The following is a 19,862-nucleotide window of genomic DNA, read 5'->3' on the forward strand; positions in this document are numbered from 1 at the left end:
ATAGCAGACAATATAATAACATCATATTATAGAATACTACAGAATACTATTAAATACTATAAAAACATAAAATACTACAGTATTCCAATATATTCCAGAATACCATTAAATATGATAGAATACCAAATAAAACTATTTAAAAAAGTGCAACTAAATAGTATATAATAGTATATAGTACAAAAGAATACTACAGAATTCAGTAAGCAGAATTTCATATACAACTACAGAATTAAAATACATATTAGAGTACAACAAATTACATTAAATTAGAACGTAACAAAATATATTGCAATATAATATAGACTATATTATATAAAGTATATAATGTGAGATACTACAACATGCAGCAGAATACAATATTGTTATTTGCAGATGCACTTACCAAGGGCATAAACAAGACAGGACTATATAAAATATGGAATACTTTAACATAATATAGAATGCTATATAATATGAAATAATAAATAGTATTATACTGTCTAATACTGCATAATGCTATATAATACAGAATTTTAAAGAATGATGGAGATAATTAAATGCTGCAAAATATAATGGAATATTATATAAAGGAATACTATAAAATAGTACAAAATAAAATAATTCTACTGAACACTACAGAATGATGAATGCTATAAAGTAATTTAAGAATTCTATACAATAGTGTAACATATTACAGAATACTAATGAATTAATATTAAAACATTAATTACACTACAGATTCTTACACAATGCAATTACATGTAAAATATTTTAGAACACTATATCATATATCATATCACAGAATACTATGAACTCATTCAAATTATAGTGTATTATAGAAACTACTGACAACTATAGAATGCAGAATACTACATAATATTGTAGAATGCTTCAAAATATTAAATATTAAATAGAACAAATATACAAGAGAATATCACATACTGCATTACATCATGCTGCATAATACTATAGCATATAATCAAATACTGCAAATAAGTATTACAGAATACTAAAAACTATAAACTGCTATGACATGTTAAGCAATACATTACAATTCTATCCAATTCTATAAAACACAAAAGAAAGCTACATTATACTACAAATAAAACTATAACGTACTACAGGATATCATGGAATACTGTAGAATACTACAAAACACTATACATATTATTAATTATACTATGCTATGCAGTACAAAAAATATTAATTAGCATAGAATACTATTCCATATTTTTAAATATTAAAAGTATAGTATAAAATACTTTCAAGCTATAGAATACTTCCACTTCATCCAGTACAGGGTCACATTGAACCAGAGTCTAAACCAGTGGGCACAGCGCTCAAGGCCCTTACACCCTGAACTTGATGCCAGTCCATCGCAGTGCAGCACAAACACATGCATGCACACAGGGAAGTTTAGCAGCCAATCAACTTAAGCAGCATGTCTTTAGGATGTAGGAGGAAACCGGAGCCGTGCAGACACAAGGAGAACAGAAACAATCCACACAGGCAGGCATCGCACTGGGGTCCCAAGCGCTGTGTGCCAGCAACGCTAACAACAGCACCACCGTGCCACCCTTGTATGTAACATTAAATACTATTCAATATTTTGAAATACTACTGAATATGAAATGCAAGAAAATATTGTACAAATACTACAGAATACACCATATAATTATATGATATATATGGCATATATGGCATACCACAAAAATACCATTAAATATCATAGAATACCAGAGAACAATAAAATACTACTAAATAGAATACCGTAAAAAAAAAAAAAAAGAATTTCATATAATATTTGTTTATATATATTCATATATATAAAGTGAATAAAAAAAATGTGCAACAAGTACAGGCGTACACTTGTCTATTCAATTCATCAAAAGTATTTAAACTGTAGTACTATGCATGTTGTAGCCATTAATAACAAAATAGTGTTATATACATTTCTTTCCAATCAGAATGTAAAACAATAAAATAAATAAATACTAGCAACTCCCATAGAACCACATTTAGTGGTCAGTCCAATCAAAATTGATGCCAAGTAGAAAGTCATACCCCACTGCATCCTGAATAAATATGACCTGTGTGTGTGTATAACTATATGTAGGCCTATGTATAATAAATAATAAGTCAAATGATAATGTCCAGTGAAAGTACAGTAAAATATTTCAAAATTTGAAAAATAACTATGAACTAACTATCAACAAACACAAAAGTTTGGAAGCTTCAGATAATTTAACCAACAGAAATACTTAGTGAACCATTTTTGCAGTAGCAGGAGAGAAGACAACAGAGAGCCACAGAAAATACTGAACAGTGGATTGTATGTACAGGGAGGGACATGTTTTTTTTTTATGTTTTTTTTTTTTTTAAATTTATTTACACACATGATATAAAAGTAACTGATGTTCCCAAACTTAATAAAGGAAAAGTCAGTTAAACTTATAGCCAACCTATAGAACTCAAAAAACCATCTGTATACCCAGCAAATTACTTTATTAAAAATGCATTTGGTGTAATTCAATCACTCAACAAATGGATTTTGCTAATAGAGTGACTCTCTGATCTATGGCATAGCACAGCTGGGGTACCGCTAGCAAAAAAGAAAGGGGAAAAAAGATGAGACAGTCTATATAAATAGAGCACAGCCTTTACATTCAATACCTAAATAGATACAGTACAGCGATTTAATACACTTAGAGAGAGAACTCATCAAATAAAAACATGCTGTAAAGATCAGATCTTTCCATTTGAAGTAAAAATAAATAAATAAATAAATAAATAAATAAATAATACATTGAAAAAGGGTATGATTCAAGCAATACACCAGCAATAATATTATATTTATTAATATTAATAATAATAATCGTTCCTTGTTATGATCTGGTCTCAACATGTTTTACACCGTCGTTAGTAAAAGACACATCTGCATCTGTTAGATCTGTTAGTGGAGTACCTTTTGTCTCTGTCCTGCATCACATATATTCACTCAAGTGGTCACATTCCAAACAAAACGGACTGCCTACAGCTACAGCTTCTGCCAGGATTTTATTCTTTAGCTTATTAAAGATCAAAGTTTTATTTTTCTTGTATTTTTGCTGCATAAGACTACACACTGTATTAGTCAGAAAGTCACGTATTGTGCTTTGTATGAAAACTTTGTTTCCTTTTGCCCTCCTCTACTTATAGAATATAAAATTCAAGGAGAATCTGATGCTGATACAGCATAGTTTTTCCAGGTTGTAGCGATTTGTCTTTGTTATGTTTTATTTACTCAAGAAAGAACACAATTACAGAAAGGCAGGCAAGGCATGCTATGTATTTAATTGGTCTATTACTTTTTATCAAGCACTTTTCATCACCAGGTACATTTCATCAGCAGCGTCAGTTCATCACCCATATGCATATTCATCAGCAATTTGCATATTCCGTTAAAAAACAACACCTAGACTTTTAGACCAGCAGTTGTAGTCGGTTTTTCAAAGTACATATCAAATTCAATAAATAAATATGGAGGGTAATTTGTGCCAAAATAAATAAATTAATGAATAGCTGATGAACTGACGCTGGTGATGAAAAGTGTGTGATGAAAAGTGCATGACGAAAAGACATGAAAAGACATATTTAACACTCTGGCTTTCTTAACACCGTTAAATCAGACAGCCTAGCCTTCTAATTATCCAGTAACAGAAGATCAAAAATTGTGCCATAAATGCACAATATTACTAAATGTGACAAATACAAGAAAAGATACAAGAACAGCTTTGGCATCAGTGTTAGTGTGTTCAAATGAACACTGTGCCTTTCCTTGCACAAAGCAGTTTCTTGTGCCAAGAGTTTGGTCTCCACAGTCATACTTGTGGACAGTCTATATAGACACTATCTGAAGCTACAAATTGAGTTTAAGATGATTATTCTACATACTATATCATTATCTTGGCATCTGTGAACAGGGATTTTATTACAGAAGCCCTTTTATATTCCTGTAGAATGATGTATGATCTATGAGACAAAACATACAACCAATTCTGCATTGTATGTAACATTGCATGTAACATTGCTACAATGTTTTTTTTCCATGTGGACAGACAGAGAGACACACATAGAAGGTAGAAGAATGATTTTTGCATTCAAAGTACCTCAAAGTGAAGACTTCAGAGAGAGCAGACTTTCACATGCACATCCTATCAGAACTATAATGGTGCCGGTTTAAGAGAGGAAGAACCCGAATGTCAACCAGCATCCTTCAAACATTCTCCAGTCTCCAGACTTCATAAAAGTCAAGCATGCTACATTACATTCTGAATTTAGCTAATCTGCTATTGACTGAGATCACGTCACACATTGCTCCATTACATTAGGACTTGCTTTACTCTCACAACTATACCTTCAAGGCGTGGCCCCTCAACTAATTCTCTAAAACCTGTACACTAGGCATTTGGCATATATTTACTTTTTCTATACCTTGTATTTATTGGAGAACTACACGTCACATGAAAGCTCATTCTTTCATGACATTCCAATGAACAAGGATGAGATAGAAACATATGTTTTTTAATGTTTGGGAATAAATGACAAAACATATGGCATACTTGTGTGATAGAATGCAAATAGGAAAACAACACCTTAATCAGGCTTGCAAGTGTATTTCAGAATGCTTTACATTGGGAGTATATATAAAATAAAAAAAATTAAAAATGGCCTATATTTTGTACATTGTAAATGTATATAAAACAACTCACCAGGCAGGAGACTGAACAATTTGCAGGCTTCAAACAACATCTCGGTAGCTCAAGGCCCTGCAAGCCACTCCAGTGAGCCCGTGATCATCACACCAAGTAATGCGTTACATCTCCTGCCAAAAAGAGGAGAGGAAAAAAATATCGGATCAAAACAAAAGAGAGCAGTATCATGTCTTAATTGCTAACGAGTTGTTTTCCATGAAAGTGTCATTAAGACGATTAAACGTACATCCCCACCAGTGTGGAGGAGGCATTAACATCCCTTAGTGTGGTTTGAAGCGCTGTATTAAGTGCTTGTGGCACTTCTGGGTCTGTACTCACTCTGCCCAAGTTCTTTACAGCACTCTACCCTGGGAATTGAGCTCATTTTGTGTTCTGAAGGAGCGGGTGTATGGACAAGTCAAAATAGCACACACATCTATTATTATTACTGGCTGGACACATCCACTTCTCCCTATTGCTAGATTTTTGTAAGTAGGACATTTAGTGAAATTTGAAAGGGTCCACTCACTTAAATATGCATATATTTGCCCAATTGTTTACACTTTATTTCAATGATGTACTAAGTAGCTTGCATATATTACCTTCACAAAGGCTACATTTAACTACAATACAAAGCTTGTAATGTTGTACATGCACTTTTTCAAATAAACTTGATATACAGACAAGTGGTAGTGGTAGGTAAATGAGGTAGATTATTGTCGTATATGTAAGTGAAATGCGGTATGGGTCTTTGAGTTGTATGCTGATCTCATGAATAAAAACATAATTTGGAATATATGCTTGATTTCAATCATTATCCTTGAGCCAGTTTTGATTCAGAGACTGCACACTGTTGAAGATAAACAGACTTCATTTCAGCTTCAAACAGAAAAATATCCATCCATCGGGCTGGGCAATGGTATTTATATAATGACAGGCCGAAGATATAAACTAGTCTATCTGAAATGATAAACAAAATCCGGAGACACGTCCGTGAATTGAAGTGTTTGGGTATCAAAACTAATGCTCAGTTTGCGTCCTCCAACTGCATAAAACACGCAGTGAAATGTGGTGGCATAGCTGAATATGTAGGGCTAATTAACGTACATAAAGAGAGGGGATGGGAGTTATTGAATCTAAATCTTTCTATAATGACAGTAAAAGTAATATTTTAAAAAAGGAAAACAGGATCCCTCAATTAGCCTCCCGCACATCCTGGATCGCAGAGCTTTTGTTAGCCAACCCCGTCTGCAGGTGCGTTACCATAAAAAAGGAGAGCCGAGGATGCATCAACAACTCCACGGTTTGTCACGCAGCAGGCAGCCGTTCCCATCACGACTCCAGCCGCTGGGGTGCAGGGTTGCTTTCTCAAGTTAAATCAGTTGAAGGAGGAAAAGACACAAACTGACAATATTAGACACATTATACAGATGATAATAATAATAATAGCCGTTTAATTCTGTTATATTGGAAATAAGAAAGTGGTTATATAAAATATAGGCCTAGATGAGATACAAATAGTGTCAGACAAAGACAAATTACACAATAATAACAATAATAGCTGCTTAGTTCGGTTCTATTGGAAACATAAACATATGTATGTAGAAAACTTTATAAAGAGACATTGTTTTAAGTATGAAATACGAAAATTAAGTAAATTACCTTTGATCTGAAATGTGATTAATATGCAGCAGACCCTAAATACACAGTTGGATTAAACACAACCTTGCAACTCCATGGTGATGTATTATCCTAAACAATACCTGCCTTCTATGATACTAGTATACACTGAAAACGCTTGTTCTTTCTGCGTGTTCTTTCCATGTTCGTTTATGCACATTTATAAAATGGATGAAAGTAACAAAACACAAAACGCACGAAAATCGACAATTGTAGGCCTATCTCACTGAGACAATCCAGTCCGAGACAATACGTCACGTTTCATATCACAAAACTAATCTACCCAGGTGTAGCCTGATATATATATACACTCACCTAAAGGATTATTAGGAACACCTGTTCAATTTCTCATTAATGCAATTATCTAACCAACCAATCACATGGCAGTTGCTTCAATGCATTTAGGGGTGTGGTCCTGGTCAAGACAATCTCCTGAACTCCAAACTGAATGTCTGAATGGGAAAGAAAGGTGATTTAAGCAATTTTGAGCGTGGCATGGGTGTTGGTGCCAGACGGGCCGGTCTGAGTATTTCACAATCTGCTCAGTTACTGGGATTTTCACGCACAACCATTTCTAGGGTTTACAAAGAATGGTGTGAAAAGGGAAAAACATCCAGTATGCGGCAGTCCTGTGGGCAAAAATGCCTTGTTGATTCTAGAGGTCAGAGGAGAATGGGCCGACTGATTCAAGCTGATAGAAGAGCAACTTTGACTGAAATAACCACTCGTTACAACCGAGGTATGCAGCAAAGCATTTGTGAAGCCACAACACGTACAACCTTGAGGCGGATGGGCTACAACAGCAGAAGACCCCACCGGGTACCACTCATCTCCACTACAAATAGGAAAAAGAGGCTACAATTTGCACAAGCTCACCAAAATTGGACAGTTGAAGACTGGAAAAATGTTGCCTGGTCTGATGAGTCTCGATTTCTGTTGAGACATTCAGATGGTAGAGTCAGAATTTCGCGTAAACAGAATGAGAACATGGATCCATCATGCCTTGTTACCACTGTGCAGGCTGGTGGTGTTGGTGTAATGGTGTGGGGATGTTTTCTTGGCACACTTTAGGCCCCTTAGTGCCAATTGGGCATCGTTTAAATGCCACGGCCTACCTGAGCATTGTTTCTGACCATGTCCATCCCTTTATGACCACCATGTACCCATCCTCTGATGGCTACTTCCAGCAGGATAATGCACCATGTCACAAATGAGACAATGAGTTAACTGTACTAAACTGGCCCCCACAGTCACCAGATCTCAACCCTATAGAGCATCTTTGGGATGTGGTGGAACGGGAGCTTCATGCCCTGGATGTGCATCCCACAAATCTCCATCAACTGCAAGATGCTATCCTATCAATATGGGCCAACATTTCTAAAGAATGCTTTCAGCACCTTGTTGAATCAATGCCACGTAGAATTAAGGCAGTTCTGAAGGCGAAAGGGGGTCAAACACAGTAACAGCAACAGCCCCTGCCCCTTTGCCCTGCCACCCTGAAACTAGTGGCCTCCCATAGTGCCACCCCGGTCGACAAATGGTCACCACCCTTAGAAGTGCTGACCTCAGATTGAAAATCATGAATGTGAATCATAACCCATATAGACTGTAGCGCAATGCAAATGTGAATGCAAACAGGGCTGAAGCCAGGGGTCAGCCGGGATTAGATGGTGTAGTGTGAGAATGGCTATAGAAATAAATATAGTGACAACGTTGTTACACTGATTTATAAAATTGTAACAATAAAATAGTACAAGTTTTAAGATTAAGTACTTGAATACTTACGGTAATATGTCATAACTATGTATTTTTTGTTTGTTTTTCAAATGATAACCTGTTCACGGACATTTATATTGTTTTGTCACACACATATATATTATATATATATATATATATATTTATGCATGTCTATATGCCTAAAAATAATTATATCTATATCCAAAACATGATAGCTTACATACAAAACAAAATGGTTGCCACTACTTGTATAATTGCACCAGGCAAACCTAAACAAAACAAAACAAAATGTAAATTAGTAGCAACACCTGGAGCAGAGTGACACCGCATTGGAGCCACTTGCCTCACTCCCTCCATTTTTAATTAACCAGGTTAATGACAGGTGGGCAGAAGCCGAACAACTCTTGCAACTATTTACAGTGCAGCCAAGAAACTCACATCAAATGACATCAAAACTCTTTTTAATGTTTTAATATCTTGTAAGTTAGGTTCATCTTAGTGAGCGTATTTATGCCCTTAAAGTATAAAACTGAATAATTAGAAATAATAAGGGAAAAAAAGTGTTTCTTGTCAATTAGAGCTTTTTACCATATTCTTTTATACATCCTTGCTCTTGTTGTTTCTTGAAATTGTATACAGTGTATTCATAATACTTGCCTTAATGAGCAAGGTAATAGGCATACTCCGCTCAAACACAAACCTTCAAGGGTCATTATAGCCCATATGTACATTGTTTAGTACCTCTTTCATATCTTAGAACAAATAAATAAACAATCAAATAAATGAATACATAAATATGAGGTCATGTTTTGCAAATTAGAAATTATCTTAGCATTTGTTATTCCTCAAAAAAGTCTAAGCAGAACTAACACTATTAGTAAATAAACTATAATGATTTATTAATTAAAATAAATTAAGATACAATATATATATTCTTGTATTTTTATTTTCCTTTTCTGTTTACTTCAGGGTATCTGAAAAAATATGTTTACACTACTCCAGCTAAACACAAGCGTAGTGAAGTGTGTCCTGCCTGTATTTATAATTTTCTTCACACTTTGTGTTTCCAGTTCAGGAGATTACCAGGTTAGCAAAGATTACCAAGTAATGCACCTTCATACAGACAGATTAAGCTTGGGCAATCAAAATCACCCCTCTCTCCTACCTCGACCAGAGCCAAAACCCAAACACAGCAGGGTTGGGGTCAATCCCAGTTTTGCCATTTCAATTCCGTTTCTAATTCCTTTTTCAATTCAGTTCCAATTCCAGCAAGGTCTATTATGTCAATGTCAAAAAGTAACAGAATTGGAGTTTGGAATGTGTCTGAAAAATGGAATTGAAATTGAAAAAGTAGAATTGTCCCCAACCCCTGAAACACAGCCTGGTAACAGAAGTGAAACTAAGTTTCTCCTGCAATACAGTGTTGGTATCCCTTAAAAGCAGGGCAAACCATCACCCCAGGATCCTGACTGGTTTGGCAAATGTCCATTCAACCCACACAAGCTATTTTCATGATGAAAAAAGAAGAATACACAATTTTCTCCCCTGACTCTCATTACTATTACAACCTAAACGTTGTCGTATTGCTAAAACGCATTGGAAAGGGATAAAGAAGGAACCAGGCAGGCTTTGAAACTTTTAACTCCACATGCTGTAGGATGGAAAATATCCATTAAGGGAGACCTGGCAGTTCAATAGAAGGCAATGACTAGATAATTGGACTTTTTTATTTTATTATTTATGCATGCTCGTACCAAAGACGCTAAGCACAGCTCCCGTGGAGCTGGAATACACTATAAACCCCCTGCCCACTAACCCCTTAGCTTTTCTCTGCTCTGAATACATTGTGGAAAGCAAAGCAATCCAGACAGCTGTCTGTGCCTGGGTTTACTGCACTGCTCTACTCTCTATGCACCTTTCACAGCTGAAGATCCTTTGAAGAGGCCTGAGATAGGCAACAGGGCCCCAGGACGTGAAGAGCATTCATTAAAACATGTAAATGGCCTCCCGAACCACCAGGGTTTTTGTTGTCTTCTTCCCCCCTCTGTACTTTATCCTGTTTGGCACACAGGAAAGCCTTCTGTCTGCCAAGCCAGGGAATTTACAGGGCCCCCTGAATGGTTGATGTTTTATTTTTTTCTCCCCCATTTGTGTCTGTTTGTATTCAGCTCCCTGAATTAAAAAAAAAGAAAAAAAAAGAAAAAGAAAGAAAGAAAACGCATTTGCGCGGGTGATGGAGGGTGTGTGTGGCTGGGCTGATTGTAACAGTTGCTGGATTCAGCCGGGTCACCGAAAAGCATTTTTGTGTTTGTTTGTTTGTTTGTTTGTTTGTGTGTTTGCTTGTTGTATTGTGTTTAATTGGATTATCTTGTTGTTATATAATAATTTCTTAATGTATTATATATCGAATTTACAGGTGATGAAAGACTGGACAGGAAGAGTTAAAAAAAAACTATTGCTGATTTTTCATTTACTTTTTTATGCTAATAATACTTTTCCTTGTAGAATACGTACATAGACTGACAGAGACAGAGTTGCTATCTCTCTTTAACTAAACAGGTTTCTTAACTAATAATAAGGATGCATATGAATTGGTTTTATTGCTCTTATATACAAAACGCAGTAAACTATTTGAGGTAAAGGATTTACAAAACACAACCAAGCAAACAAAACTATCCTGGGTTCATTTTGGATTGGGACAGGGAGTAAAACAATTCAACCTCCCCAATAAATATACAAAATAATTCACTTTAATTAATCACTTTTAATTATTTATTTTTTTACAATTGCTAGTCCCACTCAGGAAGCTTGGTCTCACAGAAGCTCATGTTGAACAACAGGCTTTAGAAAAGAAGTTGGAAATGACACTTTGCTCCTGGATCCCTTCTTCCAGCTCTCCCATCATCTCTCCCAATTAGTAACTGATATAACGGCACCCTCAAGCCCTCTCCCAGCTCCCTGCAGTCTAGTTTTTCAGGTACAGTAGGTTACCTTTGCAGGACACCAGAGCAATAAGGAGAAATAGGCATGCATCTCCTTGCACTCATGTTAACTTGAGCAAAATTCAGTTTCTTAAACTTCAAACACTGCGAGTGGCGTCTTATTTCCCAAACCAAGATTAAACTTTTGCTTTTCTGCTTATTCAAAGATGTAATGCTAAGTATGTCCATAAATATATTTTATTATTAACTAACCCACTTTTCGAGTTGTTTCCGGAGGATGGGGGTGGGTGGTCCATTTTGGAACAGGTAGGACAATACTATAATTAAGGGTTCCAATGTATACAGTAAAATAATACATAAATAAATGATACAGAATGAAAGGATGTTTGGGCGATAAGTCAGAGGTTGTGGGGCTGACTCATCTCTGTGTAGCTTCCACCCCACCAACCTCCCCTGCTGTGGGGGCTTTGTAGCCACCATTGTAACCGTTTTGTTTCAGGCATATGGAGGGATTTAGAAAAGCAAGGCTCAGCAGCTGATGCTTTTGTGAAAGGGTTCAAAAGGTCAGGGGGATTGTGTCGTGGCTAATTCCCCCTTTGAACATCTCCACCAAGGAGTCTATAATGACGGGGAAGAAAGCCAAAGGGCTCGGCGCTCAGATTATCATACAGCTACAACACAGGCCGCTTCCCGTTCCGTGGCCTGCAACTCGGTTGTTGTTTCCCGACAGTGAAAAGTGAGAAAGAGAATCTAGGAGTCTAGGAGCCTTGCGCCGTAGTCAGAGAAAAAATAGAAAAAAAAAATACGCCAGATAAAAAGAGAAGATAAAGCAGGCCAGACTTTTTTGCTCCTCTTTTTCTAACCCCCAGATCCCTTCCAGCTAACATCCTAATTTTATTTAACCAAGGCTTTCAGATTTAGTTCTTAGAGGGCCACAGTGTGCTCTGCTTTTTGTTCTTTATTAGGTCAGTCAGACATACAAAACCTTATTTTATGTCTTTTTACAGTTGATGGCTTTAAAGTATCTTTTGATCCAGGGTCTATTGATATAATGTAATTTGCAGTCTTTAGAGAAGTGTTAAATAAATCCAGTTAATTAGCCAACCAGACTAATTAAATTATCCACTGCTGCCTTCCAAGGAATTGAATTGGAAGCCCTGGATTTAAAGTTTAAAAATAAAATCATGTTTTTTCCATTCTCTCTGCCCCTGATTAACAAGTGTTTGAGAGTTTGAAAAACCTACACATGACGTGAGGTTGATGTCTACCAAAAGTTTGGTGTTTTTATGTTGTTGTCGATTTATTTATTGATTCATTTTTCTAAAGGAGGAAAACGGCATGGTAGTCTTGGTGGCTGGTTGTTTATTAGTGTGTCTGCCTTGCTGTCTGCATTTCATTTTGCAAAAAAATACTGACCCCCTCACCCATCTACTGTTGTCCTATTGAAAACAAATACAGTAACTGATTTTCTAAGTTTCACCTCTGTCAGTCTCATCTGTAATGCTGTCTCTTTTCCCCCTAATTACTCCATTGTTCGTTTTCTTCCTTTCCTCCCCACAGGTCACGCCATCTAATACTACAGTGCCATACAAGTGCTTCTAAGATCCTGAAAGCCGAACACACCAGTGCTGATCACTAAACTGGAATACAGGCCTGGGTTTATTTTAGAATAATCATGAATACTCAAGAATTTCTTAAATTTAAAAGTTCGATTAAACTGGTCATGTTTTTTTTTTTTTTTTTTTTTTAAAGACTTCTAAGTGGCTAGACTTTTAAGGGGCTAGTTAAATAGACCTCATTGGTCTCTGACAGGGGCCAGCTCTTCGGGCTTTCGAAGGGTGTTGTTAAAATGGACCTCCTGCCAGGAAGGCTCTGATAGCCAGCAGCCTCTAGCCAAAGCTTTCCTTTCCACCTCATTTAACTGCATGCAAGCTTGGGCAAACAGTGTTAAGTGGGAAAGTACATGCGCTGGGGAGAGTATGTAATTATGTCTTTAGTGAGAGGTGGCCATCAGTTTCAGCCACTCCCCGAAGGAGTAAGACTGACACTGAAGATGCTGTCTCTTACTCCTAGCACATGCAAATGTCAGTGCCACCCCTCCCCCTAAGACTGGACAGACTTCTTATAGTAATCAGACAGAAAAAAAAAAAAGTCGGCTGTGTTGAATGGCAATCATGGCTGTTTCCACATCTCCACTCACTATGTCCCACAATACTCAATCAAGACCAGAGAATCCAGGCTAATTGGCTACCTTCTGTATCCTACGGCGGGGGTGTTTGTGGTTGGGGGGACAGGGAGGATGTGATTACTGTAAGCAAGTATTAACTGGAAAGTGAGTGAGGAGGGCTGTTTTAATGCCCTAGCCACTGCCTGCATACTCCATCCATCTCGACAACAGTGAAATGAAAATTCACAGGACTGGGGAGATCGTTTTTGTTGACCAGGCCCAATCCAGGCCCCTCCTGTCAGTTTGATTATAGGCCTTTTTATTTTGTTCTGCACCATTGGGATACAAAGATAACTACAGTAAGAATTGAGGCAGATGGGAAAAACCATCTTTCCCCACAGACATGCCCACCATAGAGGGTAAAAATAAGAATTTATATTAATCATGATGAAATTGAAAACGAACTAGCTTTATCCTGTGTCATGAGCAGTCCAAAGATTTATGTCTAATTCGATATTGAGATTAACTTTAAAAATGAAATATAATTGAACACGCTTTGAATTCTCTGTCAATATCAATCTTATACAGCTGGTAGACTGAGAACCGAGACTGTATATTTGGCACTGAAGCAGAGATCTTTTGTTTTTCCTGTTTTTGTACAGCTTTAAAGAAGAGGAGATGAAATATACTCTGTATGGGCATGTAAATGTTTGCTGGCTGTCATATCAATTCAGATGCTCTGTACTCAAGTAGACGCGTTAGATTGCTGTTCAGAGCACTACAGTCAGCCAAATGAGTGCTGCTCAATGGAACACAATATCGGAGCAAAGAAAACCTAGCAAGCTCCATGCAGAAATTTGTGTTTAACATAATAAGTCTGAAACCCTTAATGCTTTATGAAAGATGAAGAATCGTCCTTCTTAAATATGCGGTATGCCTTTTACTAACATCAGAACAGATTCATTCAGACTTCAATAGGCATACATTCTAATACGATCTTAATCATTGAAAGAAAAGTGGCTTATTGCAGTCTTTTTATTCCAGGTTATTTAAAGAATAAGCTAGCTTTAAGCATACAGATTAGCAAAATCAAGTTCAGTAGTAAAAAAATAATTAACAAGAAAATGTAATCTTATGTACTCATCAGTCATATATAAAACATTCACAACTACTGATTAAATACTGATTAAATTCTGCTATTACATATCTATCTATATCTATCTATTTATCTTTGCTTGTAATAGTTGGCAGTATGTGGGGGGATGTGGGGGGATTTTGGGTGTTTATGGTTTGCTGAATGAGAGTATATTAATGTTTCTTGGATTTGTTAAATAAAGTTCATTTTAAAATCCAAACCTATCTATCTATCTATATTCCCAATGCTATTTGGTGCTTTATTTATTTTAATTCAGTCTTCTAGGCTTAGTGGTCAACATAGTCTACAAATATATAATGGAGAAATTAGTACACTAAAAAAGTCACTTATATTCTTATTCCAAATTAAGTATGTGAACATTTTCTAATACAGCTGTAAGTAGCACCGGGACTTGCTCCTCAAAGCACCAGTCAAGCAACAAACAGTCCACATACTTGAACATATACATATATACACACACACACGCAGACGCACACGCCCACACACTGAACACAAGTGTTCATATATAAAAGATGGCAATGAAATGTGAAATGCAGCCCTGATTAAATAATAATTAGGAGACATTGTACCAGTTTCAATGGAAATAACAAAATAACAAACAGAAGATCCCAAACAACAAATAAGAGAGGCCCTGTTTACAATGCAGGAAATAATAATAGCATTAAATAAATACATACATTCTGCAGTACAAGCTACCTCTAAATTCCCGTTATTAGATAAAGTGGAAAATGTTGCGGAAAATGCAGTCAATTATTTTCCTTCCACGGCACAATGGATGGGAAAACAACAAATACGTCTTGTAATGAGCTCTTGAACCAGTGATAGCATCATTAATATAAACCTGGCTCTTTATTTTTTTGGTGAAAGTTCAAGTAGACTGAAAAGCCTATTTAACATTCATGACACAATTAACAGATTAAAATGGATGAGACGTCCATCAACACTTCAACTTTTGTTTATCGCAAACCGTATTTTTGCCGCCTCTCCACACAGCAGTGGCTCTTGGGTGTCAGGCTAGGCTCTATTTGTGACTCTCCCCAGGGGTACAGTGAGGGGCCTATGATATACTTCACGACATGCCAAATATCATGGGACCACTGAAGAAGGCTTTATGCCTTGATGTTAGGCAGAAGTGATGTGGCCCTTTTCAAGTTCCTGTTTGGCCGTAGTCAGCCTGTTAACCTTCAAGGAGCTCTCCAAGGAATTGAATTTAGCTGCTTAAGGATGAACTTTAACACTCCTCCACTCTAACACACTAGAACAGGACACTCCTGGGGTGGCAGAAGAGTTTCAAGATTTTACAATCCATCCAAATCCACACACACGCACAAAAATCTCATTAAAACCTGTGATATGTGTCTTCATGCAGTCCTTTTTGCAACACTGTATCCTTACAGATCGACCAGGAAACTTTTTATTTTCTATATATCACTTATATTATTCACACAATGACTGAAGCTGTACATTTCCTCCCTCTCTTCATCTTCTCTCCACAAACAAACATCTTTGTACACCTTAAAAGGACAATATCTACACTGTAGAATATGCAAAATATGATAAAGGAAAGACAGTATAGCTGACACGTTCAGTGGTAACCTAGATCTATCTATTTATTTATTGTCATTTATTGAGGGAGTTCAAGTTATTTATACACTACCTAAAGTGTCCAGATAAAATTAACTCTGCTGCCATTTCAGGATCATCTCAGGAGGTTGTATGAAATAAAGATGGTTCTGAACCACTGGACTAATTTGGGGCTGGAGAATTCTGATTGGAAATCTGATTGGAAAATGAGAAAAGAAACATATGGCAAATATATATATATATATATATATATATATATATATATATATATATATATATATATATATATATATATATATATATTAATCTTCGTTCCTATCCTCTTCCAAAGGAACAGGTGCTTTATGGAGAAGTGTGATAAGTTGGACAGCTATGCACTGTAGCACAAATCGTCTAAATAAAGGTGAAGTTCATAAACAGTGAAACCCACATAGAAATGACTTGCAAATACGCACTGTTGTTGTTGTGTGTGGGAGTCATGCGAAGAAGACTGAGGGGCAACAGAATTAACAAAAAAGCAATCAGTAAAAGGAGAGCAGAGCTAAATTGCACATGTGGGTTATGCCGATGCTTACTTTCAAAGGAATCTGCCAATTCCAACTTAATATCAATCCTCCAAGCCCTTGTTTTTTTTTTCCCCATCTTATAGTCAGGGACAAATGCTTGCTCCCTGTTTTAGCCTTGCCACACAAAACACTGAAATGTGTACCTGTACCTACTAATGAAAATTCTTCTCCCCACCTGGAGTTTTCAATTACACAGCAATAACCACTGTGGTGCCTCAAATAAAAGACTTTGACAATACCAAGGAGAACATCAACAGAAATCAGCAGCAAAAGCCTCTATTCTGTCCACCATTTTCTTTCATTTCCTACTGATTGTCTGTTGGTTAGCTGCTAGAACACAAAACAAACCATAACTAAATGGAAATGTTTCAGATTTTTCTTCCCCTGATATTTATTGCTGCTGCATTTCAAAATGCGGTAGCCCTTCTGGAGTCACATTTGCCAAGCAGCAGTCATATCGGTGTGAATTAAAGCATTTGTTGCATTAAAAAGACATGAAAGGGCACACACTGATTTGTCCAAAACAGCGTCTGTGGATATCTCACATTTCAACCCCCTGAACTGCACTCTAGAGTTTATTGACATGCGAGAGGCTTTCTAATTCCAGCTTTTGAAACTGAACGTGTGATTTCATATTGCTGAATTATTATATGGGCATTAGGTATGCAACACATAAATTATTCTCTTCTTGAATGGGGTGATATGATTTTCTATTGAGTTTTTGTGTTCAGTAGTAAGGTAGAATCCTGCAAGCATGACTGTCTGAATTCATAATATAAACCTGAAATGCTTTTATAAATAGTGTGGGAACAAAAGAGGCTAGTCTGAAGGGGTCTTCCAAGTATAGGCTTAACAGAAAAGAGCATTTTGACAATCTAGAACTAAATTGAGATCATATAGGGTTTTGTGTTTTGTTTATTGTTAATACAACAGCAAGGTAGCTGCAACTGCCACAGAAGCAATACAATATCCTAGCTTTTCATGGTTTTGTTTTGTTTTAGCTCTTACTTTATTTATTTTATTTCTTCCTTTCTTTCTTTTCTTCTCACCAGGATGACTGTATCATTAATTCATGTACTCGAGCGCCGGCCTCCAACAAGGCCAGAACATAATAGACAAACTCATTTATTCCAAGCTTTTCCGAGCGATCATGTTTAATTTGTGATGACAGCTGTCTCCAGGCTCATTAGCATTGCAAATTAGGCCATTGTAAAGGAGACCTACACACCGAGCATGACTCAATTAGCGGCGGTGCCCAAGAAAGCACAGGCCGTGGTCTCGTGGGCTGACAGAAGAGAGGGTTGGTCCACGTTGGCTGGGCAGGAACTGGACATCAGCCACCACTGACACTTTCCTTTATGCCCTTCCCTGCCCCGCGGACCCCATAAATAACCAATCAAGCATTTTTTTGATTACATTATTCGGGAGTATGTAAAATACAATGAAGTTGGGAAGAAAATGAGACCCCTTTACAACCTCACTGACGCCCTTAAAAAAATGCTTTCCTCCCCACAGGTATGTATAGAAAGTCTCTTAGTTTGTCATGCTTCTGAATGACTTTGTTGACAAGGTTGAGGTTAAAACCAAGCTGCAATACTTGCACAGTGTTGACCTCAGAAAGCTTGGGTGCAAAGAAAGGGATTGTTTATAAATCAGTAATCAATATAAGCTGAGGGAAACATGGAGGTCCATTTGCTGAGAAAGACTTCAAGTCCAAGGGGTAACATTTTGAAGAGTACTATTTTTAAATGCTTGTTTAATGTTTGTCTCTATATAGTGTAGTTATTATAATTCTTACCAGAATACCCTTATCCAGGGCAACTTAAACTTGTTACAATATATCACATTAGTTTTACATAAAATTACACATGAATACAACTGTATTTAAGTTAGGTAAAGTACCTTGTTCAAGGCAACAACAACAGCATCTCCCACCTGGGACTGAACCCACACCCCTCCACTCCAGAGTCCAGAGTCCAGCCCTGACTGCTACTCCACAATGCAATGCAAGACAGTATAACATACTGCTTGAGTCTACATGATCTTTTAAAGAAATAAATCTATTATAGATGTTTATATAATTATAGATGTATATAAATTAAACTTTATTTTGCACACTTTAGCCTGAGCCAACCTTCATCATTGTTGATGTTGTGAGGGAGGAGAAACATATCATTGTCCACAATACCAATTCCAAGAGGCCATTGTCATAGTAACCAGGCTGCACTTAAAAAAGCCTACAATAGAATGAATAAAATATGCTAGACCTCATATGAAATGAGAGAGACATTCGTCTACATCTCAAGCAGCGGCAAAATATGTTTTGCATTTAAAGAAATTAACATTTATTGTAGACAAGAGTAAATGGGGAGCTTTAATGCCTACACATTTTCAGTAATTGCGTGCTCTCCGATACTTATTAATATATCCTGTTTTGAAGTTTCTGGGTGATTGCTGCTTTTGATTTTTTGACACACAGTGGCATGTAAGGAAATTGAAGACCTCCAGTGAGAACACAGCTTTTGCATCTATGGAAGAGCAAAACAAGTTTATCTTTAAGCAAACTTTTGGGGATGACTTTTCAGATCACTTTAATACAATTCCAACACCACGTTTGTAGCCCTAGTCTGTGCTTGACTGTGTCCTGTGTTGTACTGCAGAGCACATGGGCATATGTTGTTTACATCTGTTTTTCATTTAGATATGGTATATTTAATCAAAATGAATTGACTATTTCTCTTGAATTAATGGGTAAACATTTAAAAACTGAATATGACTTCTGATCTTGTGTATGTAGCATATATGGACTTGAAATGGTCATGATTATTTGTATTATTATTATACAATACTTACACAATACATGTGTGCATACATTACAAAAACAGTATACAAATACATAAATACAGTAATCAAACCAATATTAATGGCATGGCTGTATGTATTTTGATATTTATTTTATGGACACCTCCCTTGTAAGACGCACTGTTCTTTCGGGAGATTTAAGAGGGCCTTTCTGGAGGCCAGACTCATTCAAAGAAATTCCCCGACGGACAACTTTCCCAGTCTGCCGAGCACTGTTTGCATTGTGTGGGACACAATAGACAGGAAACACTGGGGTCACAAGGCCTGGGCCTGTCCTCAACTGAATCGCATTGTATCAATCTCTCCAGCCTCTCACCAGCACTTACCCGTGAAGTATCTCTCCTCTTTGTTTGCCTCTTCCAAATTACTGATGTAGGGAACAGTGGTGTAAAGGTTCTGATTGAAGCCGTGAAAAAGAAACCGTGCTTTTAATGAACGCCAATCACTGCAGTAATT

The sequence above is a fragment of the Amia ocellicauda genome, chromosome 21 (genome assembly GCF_036373705.1).
Source record: "Amia ocellicauda isolate fAmiCal2 chromosome 21, fAmiCal2.hap1, whole genome shotgun sequence".
Taxonomy (NCBI): domain Eukaryota; kingdom Metazoa; phylum Chordata; class Actinopteri; order Amiiformes; family Amiidae; genus Amia; species Amia ocellicauda.